Source organism: Indicator indicator, chromosome 2, assembly GCF_027791375.1.
Source record: "Indicator indicator isolate 239-I01 chromosome 2, UM_Iind_1.1, whole genome shotgun sequence".
NCBI classification, from domain to species: domain Eukaryota; kingdom Metazoa; phylum Chordata; class Aves; order Piciformes; family Indicatoridae; genus Indicator; species Indicator indicator.
In genome coordinates this window covers 52,509,405-52,525,100 of record NC_072011.1, presented here as the reverse complement: position 1 = coordinate 52,525,100, position 15,696 = coordinate 52,509,405, and positions in this window count along the sequence as shown.

Sequence of the window (15,696 nt, the reverse complement as noted above, 5' to 3'; positions counted from 1 at the left end):
GAAGTACCTTTCCAGACCTATTTCTACAAGTCTATGAGCAGAACAAAATGAACTCAAGATGTTTTCCCAGAAGAGAGCAAATAAAGTAACCCTTTCTTTGAATCCTGCACAGATTGAATATGACTAAAATGAATCCCACATCTGGTTCATTCTTCTTTTTCATTTCTTTAAAGAACAGATACAGTAATGCCATACACACACACACCCCCCCTCCAAAACCAAGCAGGAAAGATCAAGTCAAGGGTGCTTCAGGTATTACTTTCTGTCTAGTTTCGAAATGGCAAAAGATTAAAACCAAAAAATTCTGCATGCCCCACATGCTTAAGTAAAATGGCAGCTATGTTTACACCATTGCAGTCCCTGTTTTACAAAATCAAAATCTGATAGGGAAAAGGAGTTGGCAGAGGCCAGAAAGGGCTGTCCTCGAGGGGAGGAGATCTCAGAAACCCTTTTGGCTGATGGGAATTCATGATATGGAGGTACACGGATGTACTCCCTAAACAATGTGTGAGGGAAAGTTTAATCCCTGGTGAAGATGACTCATAAAAGCCAGAGTGCTGAGCAGGGATTTACTTGTCCAAGCTAGTGGTGACCACTGAAGGCACAGATTTGCCTGTCACCCCATTTCTGAAGACCAGTCAGAAGCCCAGCTCAGGCCAGAGAGCAGACACAATGTATGGCAGCCCCTCCAAGTTGTGAATAATGAACGCTGCCATGTGCCAAAGAGTTAGGCTGAGCCCAGTCTTGCAATTTGTTAGCTCAACTGAATTATTTGCCCTTTCTGAATCCTGCAAGGCTCCAAACCAACCATATACATTGGTCTTGTAAATATTTATTAATCTCCCCTTTGTTAGCTGATTGCTTTGCAACACAGATGATTTTCTTCATTAAATTGATTGCTAAAATGCTATCCCACAGTACATATATTGTTAATTCTCTGATTAGTTAAGAATGTATATTTTTTAGATAGTGAAACAACTGTGCATAGTGCCTGACAGGTTAGCTTTTAAAATTAACTTCATGTTTGGGTTTGAATACTCAGCAGCAAGGAAGATACTTCTTAAATGCATTTTTTTTTACCCAATTAATAAATACAGCTCAAAATTCATGTAAAGTCACAGTTAAGCAAATTGCTTGCTCATTACCTTCTGCCTACTGTATTCTCTAATAACATTTCTGAATCAGGTTTGTTGAATTGAGTTTATCTCTTCCCAAAGAGCAAATTTTTGATACGCTGCCTGTAACTGTCTTTTAAGATGCATTTTGATGAAAGCTGTGTAAAAGTCATATATCTTGTTTTGTGCATGAATTTATTTTCTTATTTTTATTTTTTTTCCCCTTTCAATAGCCTTCTTTTGTCATTTTCAGTCCTTGTTATGTACATGCTTTAGAAGGAATGTAGCCACATTTGAGTGGTTAATCAAGGGGAACTAACCAAAATAATCACTTTCTAGTACTTCAACATATTCTAATTTTTTAATGGATAACATGCATTCTTAAATTAAGTATGCATAATAAGTAATAAGTAGTAATAAGAATAAAGTGGGCTCTGTAAGAATGAATGTTATGTTTTAAGCAAAATGCATTTGATTTGTGGGGTTCAAAGCTGCTTTGCATCAGTAAGAATCGTTGCAAAAAAATGGGGCAAGAAAGATAGAAAGCCTCATAATGCTTATAAATTGTCTGTAATTGTATGGATTTTAAATATAAAAGTTGGCAGTGGCAAAAGCTAAGAGCCATTAGGCAAGATCCTATTGTGCAACACATCAGGAATTGTAACTCATAATCTTAGGGGAAAAAAGCTAACTAGAGTTTTCTAAAATTTTCATAGCTGTACTTGAATCTTGTCTTGATGTTTACTACAATGATGGCATTGTTTGAAATGACATAGCCTAATGCATATATGAATCCTGTTTGAAAAGAGCTACTAATTAACATGAATAGTCTTCTTCTCTGAAGGTCATTTATTACAAAGTTCATTTTTCAGCCAAGCATTGCTAAAGTAGTCACCCCAGCTAACAGCCATTAGATTAAGAGACTTGGGTCTGTTCTCTTCCTGACACTGGGTCAGGATTTTCAAAGAAAGAGGCTCTTCGATGCCAAGAAGCCCTTAAAAATAATATTTGAAGAGAAAAAGAATGGATGTCATTACATTCTAAATATCTCTATGGTTATTGAGTTAATGAAGATAATTCTATTCATTTTATCTCAAAACCAAAACAAAACCAAAAAAGCCCACACCAAGTTTTCCTTATCTGACGTTCCAGTGCAGCTCTTCCTCATGGGACCTTTGATTTCTTCAGTCATAACAATTCATTAAAACTGAGACACACTGAATATTTAGCATCTGATGTATGAGCACATTGACCTGTTGCCAAATATTAGGCACATGAAGCCCCAGGTGCCTCTACCTCCCCTTTGGAGGCTCCAAAAAGGCTTTCTGTGTCTGCATACATGCCAGCCACTGCTGCTTCACCGATGTGAAGAGATCTCCAAATCTGAAGGATGCCAAACTTACAAATTGCAAGCTACCACTTCATCTAGACTTTGATATTGCTAGCTGAACCACGAATGTCTAATTCTGAAATGTCCAGAAGCCCCATTAATATCATTGACATTATATTCACTTGGTTGAGAAACAGCAGTGACACAAAGTTACTGCTTGGAGTAAGAAACATCACCCCTGGTGTGTTTCCTGGCCATGTCTGTGGACATAGTGATGCAGGAGTTAAGGATCCTTGCTGTGGTTGCAAAAACTTGTTCACCCATGGCATTCAGTTACAAACAGGCATGGGGTCTTTTAGCCTGGGATGTGACATTGAATAGATTTCTCTCCTGCATCTCGGTGCCTGCAGAAGCCAGTGTGCCATGACTGTCCTAGCTCAGTATACCACTGCAGCTCTGGTAAGCCTTTGATCTAGTTTTTATGATACTTGCCTCCCATTTGAGCAGACCAAAGGCAGGACCTTTGGTAGTTGGTTGGAACCTAAATCATTCTCAAATTGGTCCCTGGTTTAGGATCACTATTGTCGGTAAAGAGATCTGCAGCACAGTAGCGTTATGAGGATAGGGAAGTACTGGGAGTTCTTTAAAAAAAGCCAGGAAACCTATGGAATTTCTTTGAGGTAACAGTTTTGGGTGACAAAGCTCCTCACTGAGAGCTGGCTTTCCAGGGAAACCAGCTAAGGCCGTAAGAGTCACAGCATAATCCCACAGACTCAAGACACTTGTGAAAACTTTGTGCCTTGGACAACAATATTTATGTTGCCTTCTCCCCTGGCTCCCCTGTCCCTGAGGTCAGGCTTCCTTGTGCTCCTGGTGTCTAAATCTGGGCCACCAAATATCAAAGCTACAAGTGCTGAAAGAGAAGCAAGTTATGCCCCTGCCCCTTCCACTCCTTCCTATCCCCACTGCTGGGGCAGAAAGGTTGCAGATATGACAGAGGAGAGTGGGACACTTGTGATGTGGCTCAAGCATTTCTCTTTGTCAGCTTCCACAGGGTTTTTGCTCCTTTTCACTTGCGTTAGCAGAGGGGAGCATATGGACCTTGGAGATTTAATGTTTCATGGCTTGCTTGGCTGTCAAAATGTTTTACATTACTATTTGTTGCAGCGTTCACGGTGATCATCTTTAAGGAAAAAAAAAACCTGTGCAGCAGGTCCCTAGATGCCCTTGCTGGGAGCAGATGTCGGAGCAAGAGCATTGTTAAGCCTCTCCTGGATTTTTCATTTCCCACCCTTTGTACAGCCAGCACTGTGTGACGCAGTGCACGCACAGCCTCTCTCACCACCCAGCAGGACCCACTGAGTGGTTTAGGAAGGTTGAAACAGGGAAACTTGCAGATTTATAGGGCGCTGAGATAGATTCATAATCTGTATCGGTGGTGTCATCCCTGACTCTGTGACAACCACAGCAGATAAGCCTATGACTGAACTTAAAAGATTTCTTAAAGCTAGTAATCGATATTGAGCAGCTCAACCTGTTGAGCTATCAGGTTCAGAAATCTCCACGTGTGGGGTGGGGGTAGTGGGGAGCTCTGGATTTGTCAGACAAAGTGCTGCCAAGCCACTGTTAAGCCACAGCCTGGCAGAGTGTTGTAGGTTGCTGCTATCTGTTGCTGAAGGAAGTGATTTCATCTGAGGAGGGACTTTACAGAAGCCATTTATTTATTAGGAAGGAATATCCAGAAATAAAGGACTAATGAGTAAGAAACCTGAGTATCAATGACTTGAGGCCTTGAAATTTTGTTACAGGTAAAGTTCTTCAAAGGCATTGCATGTAGCCCTTTCTCCAGTGCACCAGGCTTGACAAAAAAACCTTTAGTTGACATTGAGAGTTTCCATACGGGTCTACTATCCCATTACTTGCAAATACTTGTGTTTCAAAAGCAGTCCCAAATCTGATGGACTTCCTAAAGGAGATGCCTCCCTTCCAGTGGTTCCTTCTCAGGATCCTGTGGATGCCTGTTTTAAAATTAATAAAATAGTCTAGCTATTTATCAAAGACATTTTGGCTTTCCAGGAAGCAACAATTAAAGCCATCATTTTCCATAGTGCATAATTAAAACTGGCATACCCTAAGCTAGATGGCCTGGGACAAAGCTCCCTGCCAAAGTCATTGTCTGCCTTTCCTTCCACCTTTCAGACTGGAAGGGAGCTGGTGCCTGTTGAGAGAAGTCATTTACGGGTAGTACCTCCTCAGAAACAACATTCTTATGAAAGGGAGAGAAGTTGTGTTCAGATAATCAAGCCTTGTGCTTTGTTTCCGTGGGATGACTGGATATTATGAAGCCTGAACTGGTCAGACTGACACATAAAGATGAAGGGAGAAGCAAGCCTTTCTATTTCTCTGTATTTACGGGGCAAGGCAGCTGGGCTTCAAACACATTTTGTGTTATGAAGCACCTATTAATATTGTCTCCTGATGGAGAACAGGGTATTTTTTTTCTTCTTAAATGTTTGATTAGCAGGCATTGTGTTATGTCTTTCCTTCAATAAATTCCGGTTGAGAAAGATTTTGGGTTCACATGTGAATGAACGCTTGTCTTGAAAGATAGAGTAAAAAGAAATTCATAATCATGTTTCCCTTGTTGTATTTACTGTTTTGCTTCTAAAGGGAATATTACTCCACTAAGAGATTCGTAATTAGGAGGATGCCAGATGGGTTATCAATGTGGTTTTAAATTTTTATACGTAGAGTGCTTGTTTTTGCAGGAGATGCTTTGGTTCCATGTACAGTAGTCAAATATAAATGTCTTCTATGAGGAGACTGCTAACCATTCTGTGATTTTGAATTTGCTGTTTATTTAATCCTTTCTCCCCTCCTTACTTTTTTTTTTCCTCTCTTTTTTTTTCCCCCTAGCTGCTCTGGGATTGACTGAATGGACCTACCAGGTGGAAGAATAAAGCTTGGAAGCAGAACTAATACCCGTATTTCCACCCAAAAAACCCAACAGCTTTGGTAAGTAAAAAGATGTGAAGAAAAATCAGTACTTCTGGAAATCTTTCTGAAACACCAGGGAAAAGTATTCCTCTTGGGCGAGTTGTCTCAGAGGCAGGTGTGTGCTTTGTGCCATCACCACAGAGAGGTGCAGCAGCGTAGTACCAGTGAGGAGGGCAAGACCTGAGGTTGGTGCATCTCAAATGGGGAGTCATGTGTTCATGAGGCAGTTTCTGAAAGGAGGGTGACAAGGCCCTGCACCAGAGCCAACAGGCAGAAGCCCTACCTCTGTTTAGAAAGAGGGGACTCAGCCCCAGAGGTTTTGTTCTTTACAAGTAGGAGCGGGATGAAAAGCCTGCTGCAAACAGCTCTGACACAGCCAGTGGCAAAGTCCTGTGGTCTCATTATGGACCAGCTCTAGAGGGTGGGATGCAAGCATGCATATGTAGACACAGACACATGGGTGTAGGTACACACACGCATACACACACACACACACGTGTACCCTTCACCATTTTGCTCTGTGTACTTTGACCTTCAGCACCAATGTAAAACTAGTCCCTTCTCTGCAGGATTAATGTTAGAGCTGACTCATCTTCATCACTAGCCAGGGCTTTGGAGCAGACAAAGGGGCCATGTCACTTTTCCTCTCTCTTCTTCTGAGTCCCCTCTCTATCATGAGCTTTTAGAGCTATGATAAACAGAAGAGAGCTGTACACATTATAATGATAACCCAGATGATGATGTCAAATCTACATTCATTCCATGTATAAGTGTTACTGAAGGAGAAGATGCTGTTACTAAACCCTAGTGAAGGGTGATCTGAAGAGGCAAAAAACGGCCAGAGAATGGCAATGGAAATGGAATAATTTTTAACCAAAGTCCATTAATGTAACAAACCAATTTATGAAAAATCTATATCAAGTTAGGGGAAAACACAAGCCACAACCTTAGACTCATCTTAAAAAGCTTGTAGGGGTTAGCTCATCATCTCTGAATGCAACTTTCAATGACAAACCTCACTGCGACAGCATGTCTTGATCTAGGATGTCACAGCCTTGGAAACTCCAAATTTGGAGCATGGACTTGTTCTCTAGGGCAAAGGCCAGACTTGAAGGCTGATTGATGAAAACAGATACAAAAAAAAATTGCTAAGGACTTTAAATTCAACAGCAGCTCATAAAATAGTGCATTTTCAAGGGAAAAGAAAGGACTCTAGCATACATGTAAAAACATGTTGTACTGGTGTAAATGCAAGCAGGAAAATGTTGGGTTATCAACAGAGACACCCAGTGTTTAATGATAGGGACAATTAGGACAGTGTCACATGAGATCATTAGGTCATTCTCATTAGAGAAGTTTAAAATTAATTTTGATGAAATGCAAGAGAGGGTTGTGTGGAGGAAGCTCTTGCACGGTATACAGATTGTACCAAGAGGGGCAACCATGGTTTTGTTGTGGATAAAGACAAAATTTCATGAGTGATATTAATTTGGGCTTTATTTAACTGAAATTCAAGACCTGCAGATGCTGGCTCTGTGACTTGCCACTGAGAGTTTGGCCTCATGTTTTCAAGTTTGCTATAATGCTTTCTGTCTGCTCTTGGGAGAGATTTTATTAACATGACAGAAATGTCTTTCCTGCACACAGAGCATCTCTGCATTTGAAGAAGTTTGAAGTACTGGAGCTTTTCTTCAGGTCTGTACATCTGCAGATTACAAAGCACACATCCTACAGTCTAACATGGTATGTGAGTGTTAAAATTTCAGTATAGGCTGTTAATTCATCCATCCCTCTGCTTCTCTTTGGTTTTCCTATTGCAGAGCCTTTGAGGGAGGTTCACTCCTTCCCAGCAACAGGAAGAGGAGGAGTAGGAGATGGTCAGGGAAGAGGCTGATATGACCTCAGTTTGTGCAGCAGCATAGCCGGAAGAGTTTCTGTGGCAGGGTTTGCAGTAGCCTTGGTTTGCATAGTGGTGATACATTTCACTGAGTGCAATGGGGAAATTAGAAGATATAGCAGTCCAAACAGAAAGAAGGAATGGCTGTGTGTCTCTTTGGAGAGTTGTGTATCTCAGACATGTTCTGCAGTTCGTAGGCTGCACTCCTTTCAGTAAAGTCCCATTTACTCTCCCACCAGCTCTGGCAGGAGCAGCAGGGGCAGGAGTTTTTCAAACTTCCACTAAGCACATTTTCTGGGATGATGTAGTGAACCTTGCCCTGTCACGCTGTAATGACAAGCATACACCTTCACCGGGCTTACAGGTTGTTTTCCAGAATTACATTGTTGAATCTCTCATGTGTTCTGGATGTGGATAAGAGGGAGAAACTGGAGAGATGTAAACCCCCAAACCTATTGACTATACAGCTATGGCTCCCTGTGCTCCTGTTTCTAGCTGTAATGCTCTCAGTATCCTGCTAACATGAGTGAGTGTAAAAGTTTTTCTGAGTTTCCAGAACTGAAAAAACATTACCTGCATCTTTCTTTTGCTTCTTGTGCTTATACTAGCAGCTATATTCCTAACAAAAATATTCAGAGTACCATGTTATGTCTGTTTCTTAAATTGTGATCATTATGTGACTAATTATAATAATAATACGATATTAGGGGGAAAAATGTTGGAAGATATTCCCTGGAGGGAAACGAATTTCTTTTTATCATCTACAGTAGTTTATTTCACATATTCATGACCCTCCTGGTTTTTTGGGTGTGCTTTTTTTTTTTTTTTTTTTTTTTATGATGAGCCATAAAAATGACAAAATACATTAGCAAAGTTCTCGGTTTATGCTAAAATGACCATATTCAAAAATAATAACAGAGACTTGTATCAGCAATGCAAAAGATGCATGAAGTAATTGGTGCTTAATTTGTACACAAACTGTCAAGGCAGTTTTCCTCACGGCCTGCATCTTCTGAATTCATTAGTCTCTAATTAAGGCCAGTTGGGACCAGCAGTTAGAAGGTTAAAGAGGTTCTGACAGCCCTAATCATTGCTCAGGAAGCTGAAAATGTATGCAAAGTCTCGGCAGATGGGGTGAGATCTGCTTCTGCCAAGTGATAACTGTTATTCCTTTGCACCTCCAAAGCTGTCATCCTAATAGGCACATTTAAAATTTATTAATGCTCTAGTTACAATGCATACACAGTCTCTAATGGTATGTCATTCAGAGTATATAAACTGAGCAATTAACACATATTACCTGGTAATGGTAAAATTATTTGTTGCCTGTTTGATTATTTAGGTTTTTTTTTTTTAGTTTTCTAATCCAGCAAGAATAGTCATAAGAAAAGACTTTTCTTTGTTAAAAAGGGGGGATTCTGAGCTGCTTGTTTGTTGGCCATTAATTCTTTGTTTCTACAGACAAAAAGCTCACGAGCCATAAATACCTTTTCTTTGATTTCCAGTGCCTCAAAGATTTGTGCTTCAGGAATCACGTTTTTTAAATTTGAAATTTGAAAATGTTTGTTTTGAATTCTTGAAATGTAATTTTAAAAGGAGCTGTATTTTTTCTGAATCTATTTTTTTCAGTCCTTCTGAGAAGTAATGTATGAGTTGATCATGATGTTGTCCTCCTCCCCTTCCCCATTACTTCAATAAGACACCCATATTTTTTCCCCCTCTGTGGTATCTCTCCTTAATCCTATTTGTCTTAAAGCTGCCTAATCAAGAGAAAGACATGTTTTCAGGTCTTTCTGTCCATCTGAAGGCTTCAGCCACAGGAAGCCTTTAACTGCATGTAGTTGCATGCCACACTGCTGCAACAGTGTGTTGCAAGGTGGGTCTAGGGCAGAGCCTCTGGTGCAGGGGAGAGGAGCATCCACCAGAGCCTTGGCTTCAGCAGGAGCCCAGGAATCACAAACAGTGCTAATAATGTGCTAAGATGTTAGTGTAAGTAACAGAACAATTATGTATTCAGTGACTTTTAGACAGGCCAGGAACCTATTCCTCCTTTAGAATTAATTGATTTCGCTCTGTGTAATGAGCATAGCACCAATAGGGAGAGAGAAGGTAGTGTGAAGGTAGTGTAATTGAACTGTGGGCCTGGCTGTACCCTCACCAGCCTGAGTCATGAGGGACTCAGTAAACATCAAAGGGTCTCACATGGTATGCTATCAGCATGGGGTGCAGTCACTGACCAAATTTTTGCTGCTGAGATTTCTCCAGGTTGCATTCCAAAACTTAGTGCCTGATGGCAAGTCACCAGAGATGAGACCCAGAGTGCTCTGCCAGCCAGCAACCCAAATCTTGTGTTTTCTTGACACATCAGCAGTCCTGCTGCAGTCAAAGGAGAGTTTTCCTCAGTGAGAGCTGTTTGGCCAGGCCCTGCATTAGCCAACTCTGATGGCTGCAAATAATGCCAGCACTGTTTGCATGGGGAACTGCTGCTGAGGTGGACCCTGCTGGGACCTGAGGTAAAATAACACTGCTGTACACCCTCACTCTACAAAAGCACTTTCTTCAGTACATAAGGATCATTAGTACTGTTTTACATAAGGGGAAAGTCAGAACAGAAAGGAAAATAACTTGTGCTCAGGGTGGGTTAAAAAAAAAACAATCATGGAAAACATAGAAACTCCCACCTATAGAGCACATAAGAGGGGAAGGGAATCAAAGCTGATAAATTATATAGAACAACTTTGACCTAAATGGTTTTCAGAGAATGAGTAAAAACCTTGATCACCTTGACCCACATCACTGCTGTATAGGAGAGCATTACGCTAATGATCTTCTATTTCTGATGTGGATGTACAGCAGAGCTCTAATCCTGACACCTTTCAAGTTTAAGCAGCCCATAACCAGCATGGAGTATGCTTAAGCCTAAACTATAAGATAGCCCCCTGAGTTATGGTAGCTTTATGCTAGGATGGTTCTTTTCCACTGAGATATGTCTTAACCTGAATGATCTACTTTGCTTTTAGTCCATCACTAAGTGGTGCAGTAATCCCAGGCTGAGTTTCAGGTTATAAAATGCACCCTCTCCAGGGCTCAGGGCAGAGGAAGACATTTATTTTCTTCAAAACAAAACACATATTGAGGCAGAACCAGCTCTCAGGATAATCCTGCACACCCACAGTTCGATGTGCATTCCTGCTCTGGGGCTCTTCTGCCTCTCCTGAGCAGGAGGAGTCCCATGAACTCCCGTGAGGGAGGGGGGATGGTCCAGAACAAGGATATGTTGCTAGAGGGTCCTAACTTGCACCCAGTCCCTGCTATCTAGGTTGTCCCAGACTCTTTTCATTTTGGATTATTGTACACAGGATTTTCTACTCTGCTTCTATCCCAATAAATGATGATATTAAGTTGCAGTGGTATAAGGTGGTGGGTCTCTCTTAAGGACTGTCTGAGCAGCCAGAAGGCACACCATGTTGATGCGAAGCTAGAAAACCACTCAGCTGTGGAGACATAGCTTCCCCTTCCTTCAACTACCTCTCTCCCAACCAGTCTGGAGCAGAGAAACCAGCGAATATCATGTGCTGCAGATGGATCAGTGATGGATTGCATACAACTAGCTGAGTCTGGCATGGTCTGATTCCTCTTGTGTTTGCTGGCTACTTACCCAGCCAACAGCCAGACATTTGTGGGGTAAATCATTTCCAGTTGTTTCACAGAAGCAAACTGTCCAACAGTATAGATAATAATTCCTCTCTGACAGGGGTTTCAGTATTTGCCTGTGGCTCTGCTGCTCTGCTGCTTCTTTCAGTCCTCCACTCAGCACATCTTCTCCTGGAGAAGGATATGAAGTCCCTGCTACAGACCAGTTGTGAACAGAAAAAACAGATGCCAACAATATTCTCTTAATTTTTGTCTCTCTCCATAAACAAGGCACGAGTCGTCAATGTTAAAAAAGGCAATAGAAATTCTCAGTCAAAAATTGTGAGTGACAAAGTTGTTTGGTTCATACCATTTATAATTTGTAAAACCTGAGGGACTGGACACAGACTGGTGCTTTCCCAGGACAGAATTCACCCCTTGTAAAAACTGCTAGACACTATTGTACCTTTTCCTGGATTTTTGATGCTGAAGAGGCTCTGGGGATAGGGGAAACTTAGCAGAGAGGAGCTTGCTTTTGTTTAAATTCTGCAGTTTGTTGCTTTTCCCTTTACCTTCTCCTCTAGGCAGTCCAAGGTGATGCCCCCCTTCTCACAGCCTGCCCAGAGTCACACGGTGGCCACCTTCTGCCAGCCAGCACGGGGATTTCTCTGCTGCTTTCTAGCCTCCCTGTGCCAGTGTAGGAGAGCAGCAGAAGGAAAAGGACCGTGCAGATGATGACCCCATAATGCATTGAGCCTCACATGCCATCTCTGGCCCATGGGCTTCTGGTGTAGAATCAAGAAGCCAGGGTAAGCAGAAAGACAAATGGGAAGATATTGCATAGCTTGACAGTGTCACTGCTTTGCCCTGAGTTGAGGCACACCTGCCTGCAGACCTCCTGGATAGAGGGAGGGTCCAGTGTTCATTGAGAAGCAGCCAATGCTGCTGGGAAATGGTCTTTGCAACTGGAAAGAGGTACTGGTTTCCCCCACAGTCCACTTTTGGAATGAGAGAACTTCCTCCAAATAAACCATTGACACTGCCATGTCCTGTCCATGCAAGGGGCCTTATTCTGCACCATATTTTGCCCAGAGCCAGAATCTGGGACTTGTCATTCCAATTCAGACCTTATCACTGGGCTGTTGTGTTCAGGTGTTCCCTCACGGCTATGCTACTTGTCATATGTCACTCAGGGGAGGGCATCCTGTGTCTGGGGCCAAATGAGTCCTGTTGGGCTGGATGGTGCTAAATGTGTGTGCTGAGGACAAGGTGAAGGCAAAACAGTTGCCATGTTTTTATGCAGTGTTTGCTGCAACTTGTGAGGTGAGACACATCAGAGTTAAATAGGTTTGGAAGTACCACAAAATGAAGGACTGGAGCTAGGCTCCTATTTGGTAGAAACTTACTTGGAGCAGGCTAGGAGTGTGAGTATGAACCATCATGGGCTGCTTTCTGAGAAGCTACTTCTCTACTGAATCTCCTGACATCTGGTGCCTTCCTCCAGGACAGGTGGCTTTGCTGCCTTAAGGCTGACCAGAATTTTCTGCAACCTAGTGCTAGCTTTCTACAGCAGTCAGATCTGGGGATAATGATGCCATTATAGATATTTTTCTGCATGGCTCTTCTGGTCTAACAAGAAGCTGGTGGTCCTCACAACATAGTGAGCCTCACAGTTACTCAGTGATAGCAGCTATAGCTCAGGAGGTTCAGAATGATCTGCAGGCTGAAAACACAAGCCATGCAATGCTTGTGCTGAACTAGAGATCACAGCCTATGTAGTTTGCCTCAAGAAATGTTGTAGTTTAAAAATGTTGTAGTTGCATTTAAGAAATGCTATATTGCCATTTTATAGTTATTCTGTGTGTTCCAGAAAAAGTCCCACAGATTAAAAAGACACTTGAGAGGATGTTTGTCCTTCTACTGTGTTTTTCTCTCTCAAAACCTTAAAAATAGTCTGTCTTACAACTCTAATGCTGCATAGTTTCCATTTCCCTACTCGTGTAACTATTTTCTTGTGTTAAATAGGCTCTCTTAGTGCTTATCCAGTGATTTTCCTGCCGGGGTGGAAAAGCTTTCTAATGCTGGATTATCACTCTCATCTATTTCTGCTGAGAAAATGGAGGTTCAGAGCAGCTAGGTGAATAGCCCAAAGGAGTAGCATCAGCAGAATCAGACAGCTAAAACAGCCCTGGCTTCATGCTGTGGTGAACCTCGGTGGCCTCGGGTGCATGTCTTCCAGGGTAGCACCATAGTGAGTGGGGTTCAGCCAAAACCTTCCTTGCCAGCCCCTCTCCTAAGGGAAACCTCTGAAAAGGGTTTATGGGCAGATTTGTACTCCTGTATATAACACCAGCGTAGGGCTCAGCATACAGCCAGGAAGAATTACATTTAATATTTTATGACTGGGAAGCCACTTGTGGCACAAATATGCCAGAGAGCACCCTGAAAAATGTTGCTGCACAGCTGGTGGGGCAACATGTCACAGTCCTTACAACAGGACCAACTAATAATGTCTATAGCAATCATCTCTTTCTGAGTAGTTCTGTGATGTTGGAAAGCTCCTTTTGGAGTGTAGGTTAGCACCACTGAGGTCCAGAAGCTCTGAGGCAAGTGAGATGATGTGAGACTGGACTGTTTTGACATACTAGTACAGGCTCTCACACTGCATGCTTCCCTGCAACACTGTACCTCCGGACTGACCCTGTGGCAAAATACTCCGTTGCTTATGACACTGCTGTTGTAGATCAGTCTTAAGGAATCTTTTATGGAGCCTGAACTTAAATTCTGAAGATTTCATGCTAAGACCCAGGGATAAACAGTGGATGAATGTCCTAGCAGTGGTAGCTGTCTGTATTGCATTCTGAGAACTGTAAAGTGCTTTTCTGCTTATGCAGTAAACCAACCAAATACAGACAATTTCACTTCAGTATGTAAAGTCTCTGTACTGCACTGGTCCTTGTGATAGTTGATCTATCAAGATCTTAAATTCGTGTCTTCAAGCTAAAGCCCATCTTTAAACCAGTATTTTTTTAAAATTTAAAGCTACAGTCTGTGCATATCATCAGGGTTTGGTCCATGCATCTGTTATTTCTTGCTTGCAAAATGGCTTGTTTGTAGCTGCTCTCCTGAGCTGGGGTTTCACTGTGCTATAGCACTATTGCCACAATCAGGGTTATCCCTGCACTGTGCTCCCTGGGCTGCCCTATACCATATCTTCTGTACTACTCTGACAGGAGGCAGCCAAAGCTTGCCTTCAATCTTACCTTACCGCTCCTCAGTGCAGAAAAAAAATAAGCCTTGGACATCTCCCATTTCCAGGGACCCCTGGAGATTCTCCATCTCATTCACGACACATTCTAGATCTGCCACTTGCCAGCCCACATAAGTAGAAAACAAATCCTATTTTTTCTAGTCCCACTTGTTTTTTTGCAGTCAGCCCAACCTGATAAAACCAAGCTATGTGGTCTGGTTGATATGTTGGAGGGAAGGGATGCCATCCAGAGGGACTTGCACAGGATGGAAAGGTGGGCCCAAGCCAGCCTCATGAAGTCAACAAGGCCAAGGTCCTACAGGTGGATTGTGCCAATCCCAAGCATAAATAAAGGCTGGGCAGAGAATGGCTTTGAGACTAGTCTTGAGGAGAAGGCCTTGGGGTCATCAGTTGTTGATAAACTCAACATGAGCTGGCAATGTGCACTTGCAGCCCAGAAATTCAAATGTATCTCTTGGGTTGTATCAGAAGAAATGTAACCAGCAGGATAACGGAGATGATTCTCTTCCTTTGACCCACTTAGAGTACTGCATCCAGTTCTGCCGCCTCCAGCGTAAAAGGGACATGGAGCTGCTGGAGTGGGTCCAGAGGAGGGCCATGAAGATGAGCAGAGCACCTCCCTTATGGGGACAGGCTCTGAGAGTTGGGGCTGTTCAACCTGAAGAAAAGAAGGCTCTGGGGTGACCTTATAGTAGCCTTCCAGTGCCTGAAGGTGGTCTACAAGAAAGCTAGGAAGGGACTTTTTTACAAGGGCTTGTAGTGATAGGATGAGAGGGAATGGATTTAACTTGAGGAGGGTAGATTTAGACTAGATATTAAGAAGAAATTCTTTACAGTGAGAATGGTGAGACACTAGAACAGGTTGCCCAGGGAGGTCATGGATGTTCCCTCACTGGAAGTGTTTAAGGCCAGGCTGGGTGAGGCCTTGAGCAACCTGATCTAGTGGAAGGTGTCCCTGTCCATGGCAGGGGGGTTGGAATTTGATGATATTTAAGGTCCCTTCCAACCTAAATTGTTCTATGATTCCCTGAATCTAAGAAACCATCAGAGACCTGGGCCCATAAGCAATTTTGGTGTAAAAGAAATCTCCTGTGATAAATAGTGTAAATCATAAAGTGGAAAAATGGAGGCATTTCTAAAACTGCAGCCAGCAGTGAGTCATTCTGCTGAAGCTATCCTGGACACTCAGTGTTTCAAACACATGTACAGTGATTTTAAGCAGAGTGTATCTACAGCACCACAGCCTCTGACATATAATTGTTATGGTTGATGCTGTGTGCAAAGCAAGATGTGACTTGTCTACTATACCATGCAAAGGTGAACAGCTCCATAAGAAAAGAATCAAGCAGCATAATCCATTAAAATCCATTTACAAAGTAACAAATATTTTACATTCATGGACCATAGTCAAACCATAATCTCAGAAATTTGCTAACAATAAACCCCATAAATT